The 23003-nt window shown below is 43.5% G+C and overlaps 1 long non-coding RNA gene across 2 annotated transcripts; it reads right to left on the bottom strand.

Moving 5' to 3' along the window:
* Positions 1–470: 470 nt before the first annotated feature.
* Positions 471–4822, bottom strand: LOC133895833 (uncharacterized). 2 transcript variants are annotated; one of them, XR_009905660.1, is made up of 3 exons: positions 4536–4822; positions 3807–3883; positions 471–3516 (listed from the first exon to the last, which is right to left on the bottom strand). It is a non-coding gene; the product is annotated as an uncharacterized LOC133895833 (long non-coding RNA). The 2 variants fall into 2 exon arrangements; XR_009905659.1 differs by having other exon boundaries at positions 4540–4821.
* Between the last annotated feature and the right edge of the window lie 18181 nt (positions 4823–23003).

Raw genomic sequence — 23003 nt, 5'->3', positions numbered from 1 at the left:
GTCTATTAGGGTATTTACCACGGGTAAATAGGTTATCGGATATAATTGTCATCCCTACTTAAGGTTTTCTAGGACCATGATCTAGCCGTCTTCATCGACCGAGGGGATGGCTTCATCAAATTCTGGTTCTAATCCATAATTTTGCATTAGTTAAGTGTTGTACTCATGTGATTAGTGCTGATCATATACCTAAGTTGAGTTTTAATACTAATATTTGGTATTAAGAGCCTAAGGTTTCATTTAATTACATGAATCATGTACAATTAGACAGAATTCCCCTCAGTTCTTACCCCAAATGGCAGGAACCCTAGTCTACTTAAGGAACTTTTGATCGGTTCTTCATGTTTAGTTGTTAATTGCTATTAGTTTGCTCCAATTTAGCCGAGATTATGGAAGAAGAGGCATTATATAGGATCAAACCCTAGCATACTGAGTTATATCCCGACTGTGCTTAGTTAGTTTAATTAGGAGAGTTAGACTCGTGATTAGTAATCTAGACGCATTACTTTAATATTTGTATGCGTGTGTTATAGGTGGGCTGTAGTTTTAGTCCGTCTCATTGTTTTGGCTGAGTCAGGATCGGTTTATTATCTTGTTTAGTCCGATAAGGTATGCTGGTCTAGTACAAGTCCTGGCTGGGTCTGTAGGGTGCATACGTGGACATATGAGTCAGAGTTTGAGTCCGAGTCATGGTTTAGATGGCTTGCATGCTAAATAAAAGCCTGGGCACCGCCTCTTGTAGGGGAGATTAGTTTTTTACATTGTTTTGTCGAGGGTGTTCCTCCAAACACAGATAATGGCGATCCATCTGCTATTATCTACTGATTTTGCTGCTAATCCTGGTGTTGGTGCTTGAAGTGCATGATCAAGTATTGTTCCTGGGTACGCTGCTCGGTTCCTGTGGAACCCCCATCTTCTGATCATGGTTCATCGTGACCGCGAGTGGAAGTATTTTTAGGGCTTGGCATGCTGTTCCCTCTGGTTTGCAAGTCAATTCTGTCTTGTTTGCAAGTCAATTCTGTCTGGTTTGCAAGTCAATTCTGTCTGGTTTGCAAGTCCCTTGTAAATTTATACTCTTTTAATTCTGCACAAGGATTTGTTCCGGCTAGTGGCAAAGTAGGTTTGATCTATTATCTTACTTGTATCACCTGCCGTCAGAAGTTTGGTACTACTTTATTTATTATCAGTTTGGTACTACTTGTGATATTGCGGTTGCTTGTCAAGAGATTTTTGCGCTGCTATTTGATCATAATTACGTATTACTAATCACGCCAGGAAAATACAATTGTCCTACTGCTCTCCGTTAGCTACTGAACTAGTAACTTGCAACTCATAAATTCACTGTCGAGATCACAATTATTTACTGCGGTTGTCTCTGTTACTATTGATACTCCAGCACAAGCTTACTTATGATATCAAAAGGAGGACAACACTAATTACAAGTTCTTCGATCGATTAAATTTCAAAGAAGACTTAGTATTATTGTTTAGTACCATGAAAGATCGAGCAAATTCGAGCATCGCAGCTGTGTGCCCATTAGGGCCGCCCAAGTTGGTGGTCTAGAAGCTGGAGTTGTTCCCACTCGAAAGGCGATGCGGCACCCGGCGGCGGGGATTCGGGGTGCACTAACATAGGCAGGCAGAGGAGGTGCTGGTGCAGCGCTCGGCAGTAGGGATTTGGGGCTGGGTGACGGAGATTTGATGTTGGCGCTGGGCAGGTAGGGGCGTAGGGGGTGGCGGCGTTGAACTATTGGGGATTAGGCAAATTAGGGATTAGGTTGATGTGGAATTGGGATCTTGGACTCTTGGGACTTACGGATTGGGCTCAGCTGCCATAGGTATCGATGGGTAAACAGTAAGGCTTTCCCGTGCTCGTATACCTGTTGGGTAGTGTTTTTCGTCCACAAACTTGCTCGCAGGCAGCAAATATGGAACATACTCAACTTCATTATGGTATTTACCCACAGGTAAACAAGTAATCAGGTATAATTGTCATCTCTACTTGGCGCTTCCTAGGACCATGATATAGGCATCTTCATCGACCGAGGGGATGGCTTCATCAAATTCAGGTTCTAATCCATAATTTTGCATTAGTTAAGCGTTGTACTCATGTGATTAGTGATGATCCTATACCTCAGTTGAGTTTTAATACTAATATTTGCTATTAAGAACCTTAGGTTTTATTTAATTTCATGAATCATGTGCAATTAGATAGAAACCCCCTCGGTTCTTACCCCAGATGGCCGGAACCCTAGTTTGTTTAAGGAACTTTTGACCGGTTCTTCATTTTAGTTGTTAATTGCTATTAGTTTACTCCAATTCAGCCTAGATTAAGGTAGAAGAGGCATTATACAAGATCAAACCCTAGCATTCAGTCGAACTGAGTTTTTCCCCAATTTATCTGAAACCCTAGTTCATGAATTGAAGTAGATATTTGGATGGGAATTAATACCTGTTTTAGCCGAGCCATTGCACGTGTCTTCAACGTCATGCACACACAACCTCCATTGTGCCCCCCCTATTGTCGCATATGGTCACCATGGCAGAGCACCTCCCTGCTCACTTCGCAAAACCCCAGGTCCCGCCGCACAGACCCTAGAAACAATTTCATTGGGCGGTCGCGTACATAGCATAGGAGGGTAGTCTCCATGGGGTTTTTTTGCCTCGAAAAACTCAGTTCATGCACTGACTATAACTACCAATTAGTGTTATAAACTGGCAGTGATAAAGGATATCACTATTGGTTTTTGAACCAGCGGTGATAGTTAGTGACTATCACTACTGAGTTCGCAGTGCCAGCTCAAAAACCGACAATGTAATGTCAATTATAAACCGGAACTGATAGGGGTTTTTTAGTAAGCATGCAGTGCTGAGTTCACAGTGCAGGTTCAACAACCGGTAGTGTAATGCCAATTATGAACTGATAGTGATAGGTGTATTTTATAGTAGTGTGTGCTCATCCACAATGGCAGGCCCATCGCCAAGTTGCAAATCATTGTGTAGTAGATCAACAAGGCCTTTGGCATCAACCCCTGTCTCCTCCTCGCTGACCCATATGAGTGTGCCACTACTTGCATAAGTTGTACTAGTACAATGGTATTCTATTGTTTTAAATGCATATTCTACTATTATGATATCATATCACTCCAAAGATGACATATATCATAGCGATATTCTATTGCAGGCTTTTTCACTGCTTTACAAACTAAAATTATAGCCCGTGGAACCAAAAAGGTGCTGCTATCTAGAATGATTACTTGAACCAAATATATTTCCACATCATGAGACATCTTTTTCAACCTGATAAAGTCCCGTAGTGTTTTGTTTACATGCTTAACTATAATAGTAGAGAAAGTGCAATCCAGAATATTGGCTAAGTGTGTGACTTTTTTATATCTTACCTTTATCTTTTTGACTGAGTGGACATCTACATTTGGTCACATTAATGACTCAAGTAGGAATCAAACATATATCTCATGAAGTTTTAATCTTTTTAATTGATTCTCCTGATCAAAAGCTGCAATTAAGAAACAAAGAATGTTAGGTGAAAAAGCATATATAAAAAGAGGGCATGTACCAGATATGCAAAGAGTCTTTTTAACTCTTATGTTTCCTTGAGTGGGGTGAGGCATCAAAATAATGAAAATGCCATATAAAGAAGAATGGGACATATATTTTCTCTGTTCAGAGATCAGTACTGTAGAAAGAATAAAGCTAACCAGTGTACGAATTTGCAATTAGGAGCCATGTATTGTGCATTCTAATAGTTCCACAAACTTATGATAAAATCACTACTTTCGAAATTACATTTTCTTCTCGCTGCTCAGCATCATTTGAATTGAAATGAGAGGCATGATTTCTTCCACTCTCGGTGATGCTCAACCCTAAAATGGATGATACGTACAGTTAAAATTTTGAAAAATAGTAAGTAACCACAGACCAAATGACCAAATTCATTCTAAAAAATACAACTTAAAAGTATAAAACAGTAGTGATGCCAATGTGAAAATCAAGACGCTTGAATGAAATTACTTGTTCACATGCAAATATGAGGAATAGCAGAATATTTGCATATTATTGATTCATATGCAAACTAATACATTGTTTTGGAATAAGTTTAACATACAACGGAGTGAATGAATTATAACTTTCCTTTCAGGGGAAAGAAAAGAAGAGAATGAATTATAGACCATATCAAGGGTTTGGGCCCCATTTCTGCATACCCAAATAAAAACATTGATGTGTCGATTGTTTTTTTTTTTTTGAAAGGGATCTGTCAATTGTTTCTATCCAGGAAAAAACAGTATGGGCCTCTTCCCCTTTGCCGATGCACTATTATATATTTATATTACTGTTCCGTAGGCTTATTATATATTTATATTACTGTTCCGTAGGCCGGCGACTTGAGCAATGTAATGTCCTAGCCAACTATACCAGACAAAAACATGTAAGGTCCAAGTAACTCATTGGACCTTGCATCCAAATGGAATATGAAAATTAGCAAGAACAGGCAGAGTCGGGCGATGGGCAGCTCACCTACCTTGGCTCCTGCTCGGGTTGGCGACGGCGACGAGGTGGCGCGGCGGCGCTTGGTCGATGACCCGCTGGAATCACACTGCCATGGCCCATTTTCTCCGGCGAGTGGTGGAACTCAAAGAGGGCACTCGGCCAAACTCATTTTAGGCACACGTTGGCGTCAGTGAGCTCTAGGGTGTCTTGGCGTCGGTGAGCTGCGGTGGCGGTTCTCTGAGCTCGGTGGAGAGGGTCTTCCTATGGGTATTTTGCGGCGAGAGGTGAGAGGAAAGCTCTGGCATGCTTCCGGGAACATATGGCTCGGTTTATATAGCCTGGGAAGGTAGGTGGGAGGATATCGATTCGAATCAATTTCAAATGGATTCGGCGGCAGCTCAACCTCGGACTCCTTCGTTTAAACGCGTCCTCTAGGTATTCTATTGTATATATTTGTATATATTTATGCATATACAGTATATACTCTTATATATATACATATAGATCACATAAACAATCAAGCAATCACAAGCAAACTTTTAGTTATAAATATATATATCATTATATATTCTTATATAAGGAAAATACCCCTTTCCTCTATATATATTCCCATAAATGTATACACATATGCATGTATGTATACATATATGACTATACACACTTAGGGTTTATTTAGTTTTTACTTTTTATTTTCTGTATAAAAACTTTTATTTCCTTTGTGTTTTGTGTTTGGGCTGCTACAGGTCATGGGATCTTCACGCACTGGTAGGCTTAGTGCATGGTAACGACGAACTTTGCAAGTGTTGGTTGTCCTAAGATGGCGTTGTACGCTATCTCAAAATCAACCACATCGAATATAATCTTCTTTGTTCGGAAGTTATCTTGCTTCCCAAAGGCTACAGGAAGCGATATCTGGTCGATAGGCGTGGCCGTAGATCCGGGTATTATGCCGTGGAAGGCTTAAGTAATTGTCTTGATGGCAGATCAGGAGGTCTATATCACATCGAGTGCACCTTAGAAGAGGATGTTCAGAGAACTTCCTCCATCGATAAACACTTGGGAGACCTTGTAGTTGTTGATCGTAGGCTCAACTACTATCAGGAAGTGGTTGGGCCGTGCAAAATTTTCTAGGCAGTCATCTTGACCGAAAGAGAATTTAAAATTCGACCACTTGACGGCTTGGCGACTCTTTGGGACAGTTGCTAAGATTTCTTGGACCACCTTCTTGTACTATCGTTTGGACTCGTCGGACGCAGAGCCACCAAACATGTGGTCAACAGTTCTCTCCCCTGACTGATAGGACATTGGGTCCAAATTGTTGTTGTTGCTGGAGCTAGCGTCTCCCTGCTCGTGGTTGCGATCTAAGTCTTCTTCCCCATGACCCTGTTGACCTTAGCCTTGACCAGCTTCTGCCAGATGTAGCATTGCTAGAGGCTTGGCTGTCGATCTGGTGGAAGTCGCACTAGGGCTTGCCAGAGCGTTCGCTTGTGCCTGGCTTGTAGCCCTTGCCCTAGGACGAACCGGGACGCTTGTTGGGATGCATATCTGGAAGATCTGCCAAAACTTTGACAGTTTTAGTTTTCTTGCTCTTACCTCATTTGGAGATCTTCTTGCACTTGTGCGTTGTCGGGTCATCATCTAGTCTGGGCTGGGGTCGCTTGATGCTCTAGTCCCTTTCCTTAATGAACATGAGGGTCTCTTCGGCGTTTGCTACCCTATCAATGATCTTAATGAGTTCCTTGATCGTCTCGGGCTCCTTCTTCGTGATGTCCTCAATGCATCATCGATTCTTGACCCCTTGGGTAAACGCTTGGATGACATCATAGTCATTTATCTTCGCGATGGTGTTTCAGGTGTTGTTGAAGCAGCGGACGAACTCGCGTAAGGTTTCCTTATCCGTTTGCAAGACAAAGAAAATGTCATTTTTCTTGCCGAGATGAATGTAAGTACATTGGAAGTTAGCTCAAAACAAGTCGCAGAGCTACTCGCATGAGTAGATTATCCTCGGTGGTAGATTGGTCAGCCAAGTCCTAGCCGACCCTTCAAGGGCTATGGGGAGGTAGTTAGCCATAACCTTTTCGTCCCCGCCAACTGCTCAGATGGCTGTAGTGTAAATCTAGATGAACTCAATGGGATTGGTGGTCCCATTGTACTTCTTGATCGACTCGGGCTGGAACCGAGCCAGCCAGTTCACCCTTCGTAGATTTGGAGAGAAGGCTTGGCACACGTTGATGGCACCCTTGTCAATCTGGGAGGGGGGGGGGTGATGAGGACATCACTCTTTCGGATACACACACACACCAAGTATTCCTCCAACAATAGGTCCATTGACACGAGCTCGTGCACGTCAACTAAATCATGAGGTGAGCTCGTTCCTTAGTGTTCCTTTATATTTTGATGAGGATGGGATGCTACTGAATAATTGTGATATATTGTTACTTAGGAACACAGGAGAAGAACAGCAAGGGCGCCCAAGCCAAGGTGGAGGTCCAATCAAGTTCGAGTCCGTTTCGGAGTCCAGGACCAGCCTGCACTAAAATCGTCGCCCAGGACGCATACGGACTCCGTTTTTGACGTTCTACACATGGTTGAAAAGCTAAGGAGATAAGCTTTCCAACGGGACTGGTCCTATGTCCAAATTCTTTCTGAGTCAACAGGAATCGTCGAAACAAGTGGACATCCAGAATCTGTCAGGGTGCTGCGCCACCATCTTTTGGGCCGTTGGGCCGTGTATCGTGTTGGAGTCCATTAGGGACGCGTCCAGGGGTCCTTGGCCGACCCTAGTCTTTTATATACAGTAGCCGCCACCCTAATTAGGGTTGGGTTTTGCTTAGATATTGATCTACACACAGTTGTGAGATTTTCGCTCTTGTTCCGGACCGACTAGGCCGCCGCAAGTGTTTGTGGAACCCCGACTTCGAGTGCTTGAATTCAATTCGCAATATTTCAGATTGCATCTTCTACGTTCTTGCTTGTGTTCTCGGTACGCTTGCAGGGATTGAGCCTTCTTGGCGAGGTCAACCGCACGACACGGTTGATAACCATCAGAGCTGTGGTGTAGTGATTGCAAGGGAGTCGATCTGTTCAGGTCGAAGCCTTTGGATCATTAACGTCGAGTTCTCCACCCACCGACTTATCGCTACATATGGGAAGATCAGGCCAACATTGCTCATCAACTGGTATCAGATTTTCAGGTTGCCCGTTAGGTAATTTCGTCTTCCCCTTTAGATTAGTCTGTTTTTCATTACCTAGAGTCCAGAAAAAGCCAAAAAAATTCTGTCAATTTCCGCTGCCCTAGAACCCTTTGTGCCTTTGCAATTTTTGTTTTCAGTTGCGCGTTGTTGAGTTTGTGTCCGTGGTCGAGTCTTGTTGCTGGTTTTAGAGTCGTGTTCTTGGTTTTTAGTCAACGCTCCGTGCTGTTTTGATCACGCCGCTATCCCATCGCCACCATCCCCACCAACAAGTCGAGCCACCACATTACTCGATTTTCCACCGCGAGCCGCCTTGTGTTACTTTCCGCCACGCCAACCCTACATAGGTCGCAAGCCGCCTTGTATCAATTGCCCTGCCACCGCTGCCATCCTTGTTCATCTCGCGATCCTATTGCTTGCAATACCTTAAAGAGGTCAATTTCTGCAAGAGTTGCTTGAAAAAAAAACCCTAACTCGACAGGGGTTCAGTAAAACAGCCATAACTTTCTCATACGGACTCGGAATCAGGCAAAAAAAATTTTCATGGACATCTACAGAAACAGTTACATCCGTTGCTCCCCGGCTATGCCGGGTTTTGCCGAAATTTTTTTCCCAAATTCGGCTTGGAAGATTGAGTATTCGAGCCGCGAAGTTTCGCACACTTTTCAAAGAACGTGCTTGATTTTCTGTAGGCCACATCTTGCATCCGTTTGAGCTGAAAATTTCTGTGGTTGTTGCTTGTATGCTCCTAGTTCAGAAAAAAATATCAGAAAAATACGAAAAAAAAAATTTCGTGATTCCTACTAGTGCTAAAAGACAAAAAAGAGGAGCACATAGAGAACACCCAGGTAATTGTGCTGTTTGCTGTGTCTTTCTCTGATCATCCTTTTTAGCTTTGTTTCAGCTGTTGTGCTAGGACTAGGGACACGTGATAGACCAGCAACTGTGATTCATACTTTGGACACTTATTTAGCTTTGCTCTTCTGATTACAATTATTGCTAATCCTTGCTACCATATTATGCCTTCCAAGCTCCACCTCCTTTGATCCGAACAGGTTCACTCTTGCAATCATCCCACGCTTCCAGACTCGTCACCGGTTGTTCCTCCTTGCTGCGTTGGTAAGAACATTTGTAAGAGCGTGGTAAGACGCTTGAGTGTGTGTGATTCCACCTTCCACAACCCAGTAGTTGATAGGGATAATATTGTGTTGTCCTTTGTTTTCTACTAACCATGTCAGGTGATGGCTCTCCGTCGGATTTTAAGGATTGTGTGTCCAAGGAAGAACTCAACAAAGCCTTACAGGATCATACTAGGCTATTGACAGACATTAGAACAGGCATTGCTAACCTCGTCACGCGAGTCAACGACCTTGAGTTGCGACAGCCACCACAGGATGATGACCATTCACATGATGATGATGATGATACTAATAATAGTGACCAAGAAGATGGTGAGGTTTTTGTTGGGCAAGATGCGCGTGCTAAGCAACGTCCTCGTGCTGAACAATTACGTCGTGACCAACAACAACGTCGTCAAGGTAATGAAGGTAATAATGTTAATCGCAACGGTCGCGATGATCCTTATTCTAAGATTAAGTTTTCAATGCCTCCTTTTGATGGTGCATATGATGCTGATGCTTATTTGAATTGGGAAATGACGGTTGATCAAAAGTATAGTTCTCATATGGTTCCTGAAATGCATAGAGTTAGACTAGCCACTTGTGAGTTCACGAATTATGCTATTATTTGGTGGAATGGTCTAGTTTCTAGTGGCTTAGAACCTGAATCATGGCCTAGACTAAAGCGTGCCATGCGCAATAGATTTATTCCTCCTGATTATACACGTGAATTGAAAAAGAAATTGCAGCGCTTAAATCAAGGTTCTAAATCTGTGCATGATTACTATCAAGAGCTTCAAATTGCTATGCTTCGTTGTAGTATACAAGAGGATGATGAGGATACCATGATTCGTTTTTACTCCGGGTTGAGACGTGAAATTCAGGACCTTGTTGATTATAAAGATTACAATACTACCAATATGTTGTTCCATTTTGCTATCTTGGCAGAAAAAGAACTGCAAGGTCGACAACAGGTGCAGAAATTGCGGAACAATTTTGGGAGTACATCTACTTCACGAGTACCACCGGGACAAGAAACAACATTCCCTTCTACATCTACACGATCTGCTGCCCCCCTCCTCCAACACTCGGGCGCGTTCAGCAGGAGCACCACAACCATCACGTGAGGTGAGTAAATCTACTGTTTTGCAGGATCCAATGCCACGCTCTTCTTCAGGTGCAGCTACCACGGGTCGTACAACGGGCATTGTATGCCGTCGCTGCCAAGGTATTGGCCACGTCATGAAGGATTGCCCAAGCCAGCGAGCATACTCCGCAACAGCAGATGGTGGATATGTTAGTCATAGTGATGTCGAGGAAGAATATGCATTTGAAGCTAATCTTGCAGCCGATCATGACATGGATAGTGAGGGGGAGGAGATTAGTGGTACCGCTGCCACGGAGAGTTATGCAGCACGCACCTTCATTGTGAAGCGAGTTTTGAGTTCTCAAATGGGGCAAACGGAGCAGCTACAACGCCATAATCTATTCCAGACATTCCTCATTGTCAAAGATGCACGTGTTCGTACCATAATTGATGGCGGGAGTTGCAACAACCTCTTGAGCTCAGATCTTGTGAAGAATCTTTCCTTGCCAACACGTGCACATACTCACCCATACTACATTCAGTGGTTCAATAACAGCGGTAAGGTTAAGGTCACACAATCTGCGAGAGTACATTTTTCTATTGGTTCCTACCATGATTATGCTGATTTTGATGTAGTGCCTATGCAAGCATGTTCACTTTTGTTAGGCAATCCTTGGGAATTTGATACCGATGCTACACACCATGGTAGAAGTAATAAATACTCTCTCATGCACAAGGGAAAGAAAATCTCTTTGCTTCCTTTGACACCTGCTGAAATTGTGCAATGTGACGAAGCTTTAGTTGAAAAAGAAAAGAAAGAACGTGTTTTGGAGTCTGAAAATCAGCAAGTAGCTCAATCTATTTTTCCACCTAAGAAAGAGAAGAACACACCTAGATCCGAAGGCATTAAGTTAAAGGGTGGTGTTATGCTTGCTACTAAATCTGACCTTGCTGAAATTCAAGATAATGATACTTTGTGCTATGCTTTCATATGCAAAGAGGTTTTATTTTCAATTGATGATATACCTAGCTCTTTACCTGCTGCTGTCACTAACCTTTTGCAGGAGTATAAGGATATCTTTCCAGCTGAGATACCCCTGGGGCTACCACCATTGAGAGGGATAGAGCATCAAATAGATTTGATCCCGGGAGCGACTTTACCAAACCGCGCTGCATATAGGACCAATCCGGAGGAGACTAAGGAAATTCAGCGACAAGTCCAAGATCTTTTGGACCGTGGGTACGTACGAGAGAGCCTTAGTCCTTGTGCTATTCCTGTTCTTTTGGTTCCTAAGAAAGATGGTACATGGCGGATGTGTGTTGATTGTAGAGCCATTAATAATATCACAATAAGGTATCGTCACCCTATTCCTAGGCTAGACGACATGCTTAATGAGTTGAGTGGTTCTATTATTTTCACGAAAATTGACTTGCGTAGTGGTTACCACCAAATAAGAATGAAATTGGGAGATGAATGGAAAACTGCTTTCAAAACTAAGTTCGGCCTATATGAGTGGTTAGTGATACCTTTTGGTTTAACTAATGCACCTAGCACTTTCATGAGATTGATGAATGAGGTTTTACGTGCTTTCATAAGAAGATTTGTGTTGGTGTACTTTGATGATATTTTGATCTATAGCAAGTCACATGAAGAACACATTGATCATCTATGTGCTGTTTTTAGTGCTTTGAGAGAGGCACGTTTGTTTGCTAACCTTGACAAGTGCACCTTTTGCACGGATAGAGTTGCTTTTCTTGGCTATGTTGTTACTCCACAGGGAATTGAAGTGGATGAAGCTAAAATTGAAGCCATCAAGAGCTGGCCGACCCCTGGGACTATCACACAGGTGAGAAGCTTTCATGGCCTTGTAGGGTTCTATCGGCGTTTTGTGAGAGATTTCAGCACCATTGCTGCCCCACTCAATGAGTTGACAAAGAAGGGCATTCCGTTCCAATGGTGGCTAGTACAAGAACAAGCTTTTAATACGCTGAAAGATAAGCTTACGCATGCACCTCTACTCCAACTTCCGGACTTTGGTAAGACTTTTGAGTTAGAATGTGATGCTAGCGGCATTGGAATTGGAGGAGTGCTACTATAAGGAGATAAACCCGTTGCTTATTTTAGTGAGAAATTGAATGGGCCATCTCTTAATTATTCGACTTATGATAAGGAGTTGTATGCTTTAGTGCGAGTTTTAGAAACATAGCAATATTATCTTTGGCCCAAGGAGTTTATTATTCATTCTAATCATGAAGCTTTGAAACATATTAGAAGCCAAGCCAAACTGAACAAACGTCATGCTAAATGGGTTGAATTTATAGAGTCTTTTCCTTATATCATTAAACACAAGAAAGGTAAAGACAATGTCATTGCAGATGCGTTATCTAGACGTTATACCATGTTGTCCCAACTCGATCATAAGATTTTTGGTTTAGAAACAATTAAAGGATTATATGCTACTGATTTGGACTTTAAAGATGCTTTCGAACATTGTAAAGAAGGAAGAACTTGGAATAAATATGTGCTGAATGATGGATTACTATACCGTGCTAACAGGCTATGCATCCCAGCTAGCTCTATTAGCCTATTGTTCTTGCAGGAAGCGCATGGAGGTGGTTTGATGGGATATTTTGGAGTGAAGAAGACCGAGGATGTACTGGCTACTCACTTCTTTTGGCCTAAGATGAGGCGCGACGTCGAGCGCTACGTGGCACGCTGCACTACTTGCAATAAAGCTAAGTCTCGCTTAAACCCACATGGACTTTATATGCCTCTTCCTGTTCCTAGTGTGCCTTGGGAGAATATTTCTATGGATTTTGTTTTAGGATTGCCTAGGACCAAGAGGGGGAGGGATAGTATATTTGTCGTTGTGGATCGTTTTTCAAAAATGGCACATTTTATACCTTGTCACAAGAGCGATGATGCTACAAACATAGCTGATTTGTTTTTCAGGGAAATCATTCGCTTGCATGGAGTGCCTAACACCATTGTTTCGGATCGTGATGCAAAATTTTTGAGCCACTTTTGGAGGACACTTTGGAATAAACTTGGGACAAAGCTGCTGTTTTTGACGACATGTCACCTTCAAACCGACGGACAAACGGAAGTTGTGAACCGCACATTATCCACCATGTTGCGGGCTGTTTTGAAGAAAAATTTGAGGATGTGGGAAGAGTATCTACCCCATATTGAGTTCGCTTACAACAAATCAGTTCACTCCACCACCAAGGTAAGTCCGTTTCAGGTAGTGTATGGTTTTAACCCCCGTGCCCCTATTGATTTACTTCCTTTACCAACATCTGAGAAATTGAATTTTGATGCTAAGACACGTGCTGATTTGATTCTGAAAATGCATGAGTTGACTAAGCAAAATATTGAAAAGATGAATGAGAAGTATAGAACTTATGGTAGCCAAGGTCGGAAACATATTACTTTTGAAATTGGTGATCTTGTGTGGTTACATTTGCGCAAAGATAGGTTTCCTGATTTGAGAAAGTCTAAATTGTTTCCTCGAGCTGATGGTCCTTTTAAAATTGTGGAAAAGATCAATGATAATGCATATAAGCTTGAGTTGCCTGCAGATTATGGGGTTAGTCCCACATTTAACATTTCAGATTTAAAGCCTTACTTGGGAGAAGAAGATGACATTGCGTCGAGGACGACTCCAATTCAAGAGGGGGAGGATGATGAGGACATCACTCTTTCGGATACACACACACCAAGTATTCCTCCAACAATAGGTCCATTGACACGAGCTCGTGCACGTCAACTAAATCATGAGATGAGCTCGTTCCTTAGTGTTCCTTTATATTTTGATGAGGATGGGATGCTACTGAATAATTGTGATGTATTGTTACTTAGGAACACGGGAGAAGAACAGCAAGGGCGCCCAAGCCAAGGTGGAGGTCCAATCAAGTTCGAGTCCGTTTCGGAGTCCAGGACCAGCCTGCACTAAAATCATCGCCTAAGACGCATACGGATTCTATTTTCGACGTTCTACACATGGTTGGAAAGCTAAGGAGATAAGCTTTCCAACGGGACTGGTCCCATGTCCAAATTATTTTTGAGTCAACGGGAATCGTCGAAACAAGTGGACATCCAGAATCTGTCAGGGTGCTGCGCCACCATCTTTTGGGCCGTTGGGCCGTGTATCGTATTGGAGTCCATTAGGGACGCGTCCAGGGGTCCTTGGCCGACCCTAGTCTTTTATATACAGTAGCCGCCACCCTAATTAGGGTTGGGTTTTGCTTAGATATTGATCTACACACAGTTGTGAGATTTTCACTCTTGTTCCGGACTGACTAGGCCACCGCAAGTGTTTGTGGAACCCCGACTTCGAGTGCTTGAATTCAATTTGCAATATTTCAGATTGCATCTTCTACGTTCTTGCTTGTGTTCTCGGTACGCTTGCAGGGATTGAGCCTTCTTGGCGAGGTCAACCGCGCGACACGGTTGATAACCATCGGAGATGTGGTGTAGTGATTGCAAGAGAGTCGATATGTTCGGGTCGAAGCCTTTGGATCATCAACGTCGAGTTCTCCACCCACCGACTTATCGCTACCTATCAGAAGATCAGGCCAACATTGCTCATCAGGGGGGACGAGGGTTCTGCCCACCAGGGTTAGAGATCGGCCGCGGCTTCTACTCGAACGACATCGGGATGACCCCCAGTTAGGCCGTTGAGAAGAAGTCGACTACTCCCTAGGGGTCTTCGAGCGTCTTCACTTCTCAATGATTTCGAGCAGATCGTTGATGAGATGGTTCCTGATAGGCGAGGTTTTGCAACGGCTAGGCGCTCGGTTGTCTTCCTGGACTATCTTGTTCCAGGGATTACGTCTTTCTGGATATGAGTCGTCACAGGAAGGATCAGCACAGGATTTTCCCCGGTTAGAACTATTCGAGGCTACACCTTGATGAGAGTTCTCAGCCTGGAGGATTGCTTATTTGGCCATGTCAGTCATCAGGTTAATCTAATCCTTGCCACCATAGGTAGTTAGATCGGTAGTGGGGGATTGTTGGAGGGCCTCCTACAGAAGGAGGTACCTCTGAGCCACTACAGATATGAAGTGCTAAGTTCCCAGTTGATGGTTAGGAGACACGAGATCCAAGATCCCATTGGGAGTTGTCGTTAGCAGAGACTGGTTGTTGTTTCTCGTAGTTGGAGTAACTGGGTCCCGTGTGTTTGTTAGATCATTATCATCATGATTAGATGGACTAGCGCCTCCATCTCTGATTGTGAAGACTTCTTAGGGGTAATCTCTAGTTAAGGAGGAGTTCATATCCATCATGGATTTGTCATCGGAGGAGATCTCCGAGTAGGTACTTCGATAATCCATGTTATCGGAAGCCACAGGGATGGATCATGACTTGCGATGGATGTCGCTTGCGTGATCGTCTTGGTCACCGAGCGGTTCAAACTTGATGATGCAATCCTTGGCATATTGATCCATGAAATGACTTACCTCGTCAATGGAGTCATCGCCAGTAAGGTTGTCGTCGAGGTCCATCCAGTCAATTGCCGATCCCTTGTTGATCAAAATTGTAAAATTGTCGTAGAACCCCTTGTCCAAGAAGCTGGTTCTCAGTGCAGACTTGGGTTGATGGGGGCATGCCTGATCTTCTGAAAGGTAATATGATAAGTCAATCTGGTGGAGCTTCAATGTTGATGATCCAAAGGCTCTGACCAGAACAGATTGAGAACCCTCGCAAGCTCCACACCACTACTCTGTGGTTATCAACCGTGCCAAGACGTGGTTGACCTCTCCAAGAAGGCTTTTCCTACAAACGAATCGAGAACACAAGCAAGAACAGGTAGATACAATCTGAATATTGCCGATTAACAATGAAGTACTCGAGTTGGGGTTCTACAAACCTATATACGGCGAAATTGTCTAAAACAGAATGATCGAAGCAAAACCCAAGCCTAAACTACGATAGCTACTCTCTGTGTGTGTTTGTATAGGGAAATGTGAGGAGGTCGACCTAGGGTTGTGCAACTGTGAATAGAGGCATACACAATCTGGACTTCAACCCTGACACGATTACAAGACCTGACAAAGCCCAAAATGGTGATGCAGTACCTTATTTCATCGACTCTCACTTAGCTATAAGGAATATTTGGTCGAGACTAGATCCATTGGAAATGGCTCATCATAAGCTTTCCAGCAAATCCAAGAACGCCTCAAATGAACTTCGTATGCGACAGTTATGCCCGTTTTACTGTCGTGATGTTCTGAGACTCCGAGTAGAATTTGCAGTTTGATTAGGGCTCGACTTTGAGTCCGAGTAGACTTGGCCTTCAAGTGATGACGTTCAGGTGAGCTTGTGATGCTTCTCCATATTCTTAAGCATTAAAACATCACAAGATTTTAGTAGTAATCCATCCAAGAAAGTATGAACTGTGAGGAATGAGTTCACCTGGTGGTTTAATTATTGCGCACATACTCTTGTAATTGTTCCTTGTATGATTCGATGATTATTAGCAGTGTTGCTCGTATCCGAAGGAGTGACGTCCTCATCATGGGTGAAACTGACGACATGTTGTGTATCAAAGATTTGATGTCTTTAGTCATATTCCCATGGATGGCGTCAACTGTCGATGATTTGTGAACAGCCGATCTTACGAACTTGTGAATGAAGTAGGAGATACTCCCTATAATCAAATCACATGTCACACATAGAGATTTATACAGGTTTAGATCTCCCTTAGGATAATAGCTATACGTCATATTTGTCTTGTATTGATCTTTGAGACTGTTTACAAGGGCAATCTTGGCTAGCCTAGATAGATCTAAACCTAATCGAGAGGCTCCTTGCGTGTAGTCTCGGTGAATTGATGATGTAGATCGGAAGTACCAAAGGCTCGAGAGCTTGAGGCTTCAATATGCTTGAATGGCTTGAATGGATCTGTCCTTCGTAAGGTCCCCCGTCTCCGTATATATAGGAGGGTAATCGTGTGATCTCTATACTCCTTCCTTATCATCCTTAGAGATCAACTTCTCTGTTTACGAGATATCCTAGTACCTACGGGCAGTTTTTAGACGTCTAATGAGTCCCCTCCTAGGCACAGACGCATGCCCCGAGAATATAGGAAACCCTAAGGGATATGGATATGGTAGTTTTATATTACCCATTGTCACCGCTGTCTGAAGACTTGCGTACATCTCTGTCTAAAAAATTCGCGTCAAAAGGTTAAGACCAATAATTGAAGGACATATAGTTATTAGAACTAACCGTCTATATGTTCACCTTCATAAAGACGGTCTTTAAATGTAGACGACTTATCATTGTCATCCGTCTGTGTCTATCAGAGAGACACAGACGGATTTTAGAAGAAATCCTCTGTAATAATGTTACAGATAGTTATTTCTAAAACCCGTCTGTGTCTATCAAAGAGATACATACGGATTTGTAAAGCCGTCTGTGGCTTTTGGCACACCCAGATGCTGTTCATGTTACAAGCTGTCTTAGCAATCGCCTGTTAGTATTTTGTTAGTAACGGGTCCTTAAAAAACCGTCTAGATCAGGAGCACAGCGAAGCCAAAAAGACTGGTGCCAAAAAGACGAGTTTTTTTATTTTTATATTTTTTTGATTAAAATTTTCAAATAAATAGATTCCTCATCGAAATAATTACACAAATAGGCACATGCAGGCCCATGAGAGGGCTGCAGCTCTCTGATAGGGCGGTTAGGCCTCCTTACCGCCCTCTGAGAGGGCAGGTGGCCTAACCGCCCCCTCAGAGAGCGACAAGGCTGCTAACCGCCCTCTCAGGGAGCGGGTAGTGCTTGCCGCCTAGTGGGAGGGCGGTTAGGAGCCTTGCCGCCCTCCCAAGGGGCGATTATGACATATTATTTTGTAAAAGTTGTAAAATTTAGTGTATTTGCTCAAAATTTGAAATAGGAATTTGCAAAATTTGGAATTAAAATGGCTGAAGAGTACTAAAAATGGTATACTAAGGAAGCGAGAATTTGAAGTAGATTACGTATTATTCGGAGGATAAAAAATCAATATTTGTGAACAAATTGTATATGTGAAGCACTCACAGCATATTACGCGGGTATGAGGTTGCGAACGGTGACAAACATAATATTAAACATATGGTGGAGAACATTATATGAGACTGTAACCACGATGACACGATGAGAAAAAAAAGGTGGCATGTACAGTTCGCACAAAGACCTACTTATTAGTGCGCCGCCCCTAATCATAACATGCCTTAGGGAGTGGAAACATGTCGGGTTACATTAGATACTCTCTACTGAGTGCATCTAGGATATTTTTTCTTTCGCAGGGCATCGGGACCTGCTGCCTTAGCACGACAGGCTCTCTCCCGCTTCCTTGCCCTCTCAGCCTCCCGAGCCTGAGCCGCGGTATGGTCGTGCGTTTCCTTCCTCATGTGCTCTTCTTCCTGCCGCTTTAGGCATAGTTCTTCCTGCTGTTGCTCGTACTCCCGACACGTGTAAGCTTCCCTTCTCCACCTCATGGTCATGTCAACCCACTACTTTTGTTCCTCATTTTGCTCAATGTCGAGCCATTGAATAAAATCACAGATCGGTGGAGGGGACTGAACAAATAGAATAAGATGAGAGGTTAGTAAAACAGGGTATGAAATCGGCAAAGATGTGGCTGATATTTGTTGCTATACTGGTGGATACTCATATGTTTCATGTTGAGGCTTGTCATATTGGTAGTTGGCACACATGAAGAAGCGTAGCCCATAGGTGTATGAGATATCCTGCGACTCGCAAAGCCTGCAACAGTCACCAATGTTTCTTTGGTGGGTTTGGTGGAGCTGAGAAAGACATTGCACTTGAGACATCTGAGAAATAAGTGGTGCATCAATATATGGAGGTTGGGCTATTTATAGTGGGGGAAGACAGGAGCATTGGGTTTTCTCTTGAAGAATTGAGTGGGTGGAAAGGCTTAGAAGGTGACAGGAGCATTGGATTCTATCTTGAAGAATGAGAAAATTGTGACATTGATACTGGACAGAGATTCCATATCTATGATACTTGTTGACCATGAGCATACCTGTTTATCCACCAGATACACAAGTACACAATAGTATAACACAAAGAGTGCAACAGCTTGTATCAGAGGTGAATCCATTCATGTATGTAGAAGAGCAAAATTATTCACGGGGAATAGCTAAAATGCACATAAAGATGCAAACTTTGAGCCACCAAAGAATAGCAAGGCAAAATCCACACGCCTACTGTTACAGCCAAGCTTCCACAGTCCACAGGTGCGGAGATTACAACAACAAACAACAAAAAAGCCTCAAATTCCCCAGGGCTATTACGGATCATCACAGCCCAACGAAGTATCCATCTAAGCTGGCACACATCAAGCACAAATGCTACCTACCAACTACAGGTCCTATTTTTCTCTTTTAAAAACCAGGATCACAGACGAATCAAGGCACCACCGACACCACCGACAGAGTTCAGGTCCTGACCTCGCTGTCCGACGGTGAGGGAAGAGTTGTTCGGGGATGATGAGACTAAAGACGCTTCAAATGAATTTTCTATACAACTTGAAGGAGAACGAAATTATATCTTGCTGTGGATGTCCTGCCGTGCAAAAAATTATTTGTTTTTGAGGTGAAAGAAGGCAAATTGAAAGAGAACAAAAAGGTTGCTGCTGCGGATGTTTTGTCGTGCAAGAAATTATTTGCTGGAGCTAATTTGCACAAGGAGAAGAAATCGAAGCCATGCATTCAGATTGGCTCCATGCATATTGAGTTATATTCGAACTGTGATTAGTTAGTTTAATTAGGAGTGTTAGACTTGGGATTAGTAATCTAGCTGCTTTATTTTAATATTTGTATGCGTGAGTTATAGCCTGGTTGTAGTTTTAGTCGGTCTCATTGTTTTGGCCGAGTCAGGATCGGTTTAGTATCTTGTTTGAGTCCGATAAGGTGTGCTGGTCGAGTTCAAGTCCTGGCTGGGTCTGTAGGGTGCCTACGTGCAGATGTGTGTGTCGGAGTTGAGTCTGAGTCGTGGTTTAGATGGCCTGCATGCAACATAAAAGCTGGGCGCCGCCCCTTGCAGGGGAGATTACATGGAAATCGAAATAGTCATGGTATTGCCTTGACGTTTTGTCGAGGGTGTTCCTCCAAACACAGATAATGGCGATCCATCTGCTATTATCTACTGATTTTGCTGCTAATCCTGGTGTTGGTGCTTGGAGTGCATGATCAGGGATTGTTCCTGGGTACGCTACTTGATTCCTGTGGAATCCCCATCTTCTAATCGTGGTTCATCGTGACCGCTGGTGGAAGTATTTTTAGGGCTTCGCGTGCTGTTCCCTCTGGTTTGCAAGTCAATTCCCTCTGCTATATGCTGCTGAACTCTTGTGTGAATTTATACTCTTTTAATTCTGCACAAGGATTTGCTCCTGCTATGGCAAGGTAGGTTTGATCTATTATCTTACTCCTATCACCTGCCGTTAGAAGTTGCTAGTTTATCTACTAAGCCGAGAGAATCAGTTTGGTACTGCTTGTGATATTGTGACTGCTTGTCGAGAGATTTTTGCGCTGCTATTAGATCATAATTACATATTACTAATCACTCTAGGAAAATACAATTATCCTACTGCTCTCAGTTAGCTACTGAACTAGTAACTTGCAACTCATAAATTCACGGGATCACAATTCTTTACTGTTGTTGTCTCTGTTACTATTGATACTTCAGCACAAGCTTACTTATGAGAACAAAGGGAGGACATCACTAATTACAAGTTATTTGAGAACAAAGGGAGGACATCACTAATTACAAGTTATTTGATCCATTAAATTTCAAAGAAGATTTAGTATTGTTGTTTAGTATCGTGAAAGATTGAGCAAATTCGGGCATCGCAGCTGTGTGCCCATCATGGGCAACTGAGTTGGTGGTCTAGAAGCTGGAGTTATTCCCACTCAAAAACCATTGCGACGCCCGGCGGCGGGGATTTGGGGCTGGGTGACGGGGATCTGAGGTGGGCGCTGGGCAGGTGGGGGGCATAGGGGGTGACGACGTCGAACTGTTGGGGATTTGGCAGATTAGGGATTAGAGTGAAGGGGACATGGAATCTTGGACTCTTGGGACTTCCGGACTGGGTCCACTTGTCATAGGTATCGACGGGTAAACGGGTAAGGCTTACTCATGCCCGTATACCCATTGCGTAATGTTTTTCACCTAGGAATATACCCGCGAGCAACAAATATGGAACATACCCGAGTCTATTAGGGTATTTACCACGGGTAAATAGGTTATCGGATATAATTGTCATCCCTACTTAAGGTTTTCTAGGACCATGATCTAGCCGTCTTCATCGACCGAGGGGATGGCTTCATCAAATTCTGGTTCTAATCCATAATTTTGCATTAGTTAAGTGTTGTACTCATGTGATTAGTGCTGATCATATACCTAAGTTGAGTTTTAATACTAATATTTGGTATTAAGAGCCTAAGGTTTCATTTAATTACATGAATCATGTACAATTAGACAGAATTCCCCTCAGTTCTTACCCCAAATGGCAGGAACCCTAGTCTACTTAAGGAACTTTTGATCGATTCTTCATGTTTAGTTGTTAATTGCTATTAGTTTGCTCCAATTTAGCCGAGATTATGGAAGAAGAGGCATTATATAGGATCAAACCCTAGCATTCATTCAAACTGAGTTTTTCCCAATTTATCTGAAACCTTAGTTCATGAATTGAAGTAGATATTTGGACAGGAATCAATACCTGTTTTAGCCGAGCCATTGCACGAGTCTTCATTGTCACGCGTTCGCAACCTCCATCGCGCGCCACTATTGTTGCTTGTGGTTGCCGCGGCAGAGCGCCTCCTCACTCACTCTGCAAAAACCTTAGGCTCAGCCACACGTGCGGTAGAAATAATTTCATTGGACTGCCGTGTACATAGTATAGAAGGGTAGTCTCCGTTGGGATTTGTTCAGCCCTGAAAAAACTCGATTCATGCATTGACTATAACTGCTAGTTCAAAAACTGGTAGTCATACCCCTTATCACTGCCAGTCACTACTGAGTTCGAAGTGCCAATTCAAAAATCGATAGTGTAATGACAATTATGAACCGACACTAATAAGGTTTTTTAGTAGTGCGTGCACTGCTGAGTTCACGATGCCGGTTCAAAACCGGTAGTATAATACCAATTATGAACCGGTAGTGATAGGGGCATTTTATAGTAGTGTGTGCGCATCCACAATGGCAAGCCCATCGCCGAGTCACAAATCATTGTGCAGTCACTACTACAGAAATAGGCTTATATGTCGGCCTAGCACTGCCGGTTTCTTACGAGCTGGCAGTGATGAAATATCACTGCCGGTTCGTATCATGGACTGTGTTGGAGGATGAACTCCACAAGCGGGGATCCGGAGGGACCCCCTTTGAGATTCGGCCGGGGGGATGATTCTGAATCTACCTCGTACGTGAATTAATGGGAGTAAATGAGATGCAGGTGGGATGGATGATATGATGCTAGAAAAAATAAATGTTCTGGGAATGCCTTTATCTGGATCTCTTGTGTTACAAGGATTTTTGTCTAAGTCTAGAGCTTCGGTCTTCGTTAGCTTGTCTGCGTCTGTTGAACTTCTTGAACTTGTCTCGGTCTTGTCCAGCTCGTAAGACTTGGTCCTGGAGAACTTGTTCGACCCGTTCTTCTTCAGGGTGCACCCCCTCCTTTATATCCCATCGGGGCGGCTTGGCGTGCCCAGAAAGGAGGGCGCGAGTCCCAAAGGGCTATAAATGGAAAGCAACCATCATGGGCTGCAGCTTGACGTTACGGGGGGTTGAAAATGCACCCCCGTCCGGTCCTGTCGTCATCATATCGCTTTTTAGCGGATGCAGCAGGGGGAGCCCACCGGGCAGCCACCGAGCAACCCCGCATGCCCGCCCGGTCAGAGCAGGCCTAACACAGCAGGGCTGCAGGCGATATGCCTCGAGCCCTGCGACGATATCCCAAGTCGCGCCAGATGACGTGCGATAGGACCCGCTGCATTAAATGTCCCCACGCCTCCCTTCTAGGCAATGGCAGGGACTGACAGCAGGCGTGGGGGGAGTGGTTGGAAGTGACAGGCCACGCTCCCTCTTAAATGC

Source organism: Phragmites australis, chromosome 16, assembly GCF_958298935.1.
Source record: "Phragmites australis chromosome 16, lpPhrAust1.1, whole genome shotgun sequence".
NCBI lineage: Eukaryota > Viridiplantae > Streptophyta > Magnoliopsida > Poales > Poaceae > Phragmites > Phragmites australis.
Note: the sequence above shows the minus strand (reverse complement) of the source record. Positions and strands in the feature narration are given on the sequence as shown.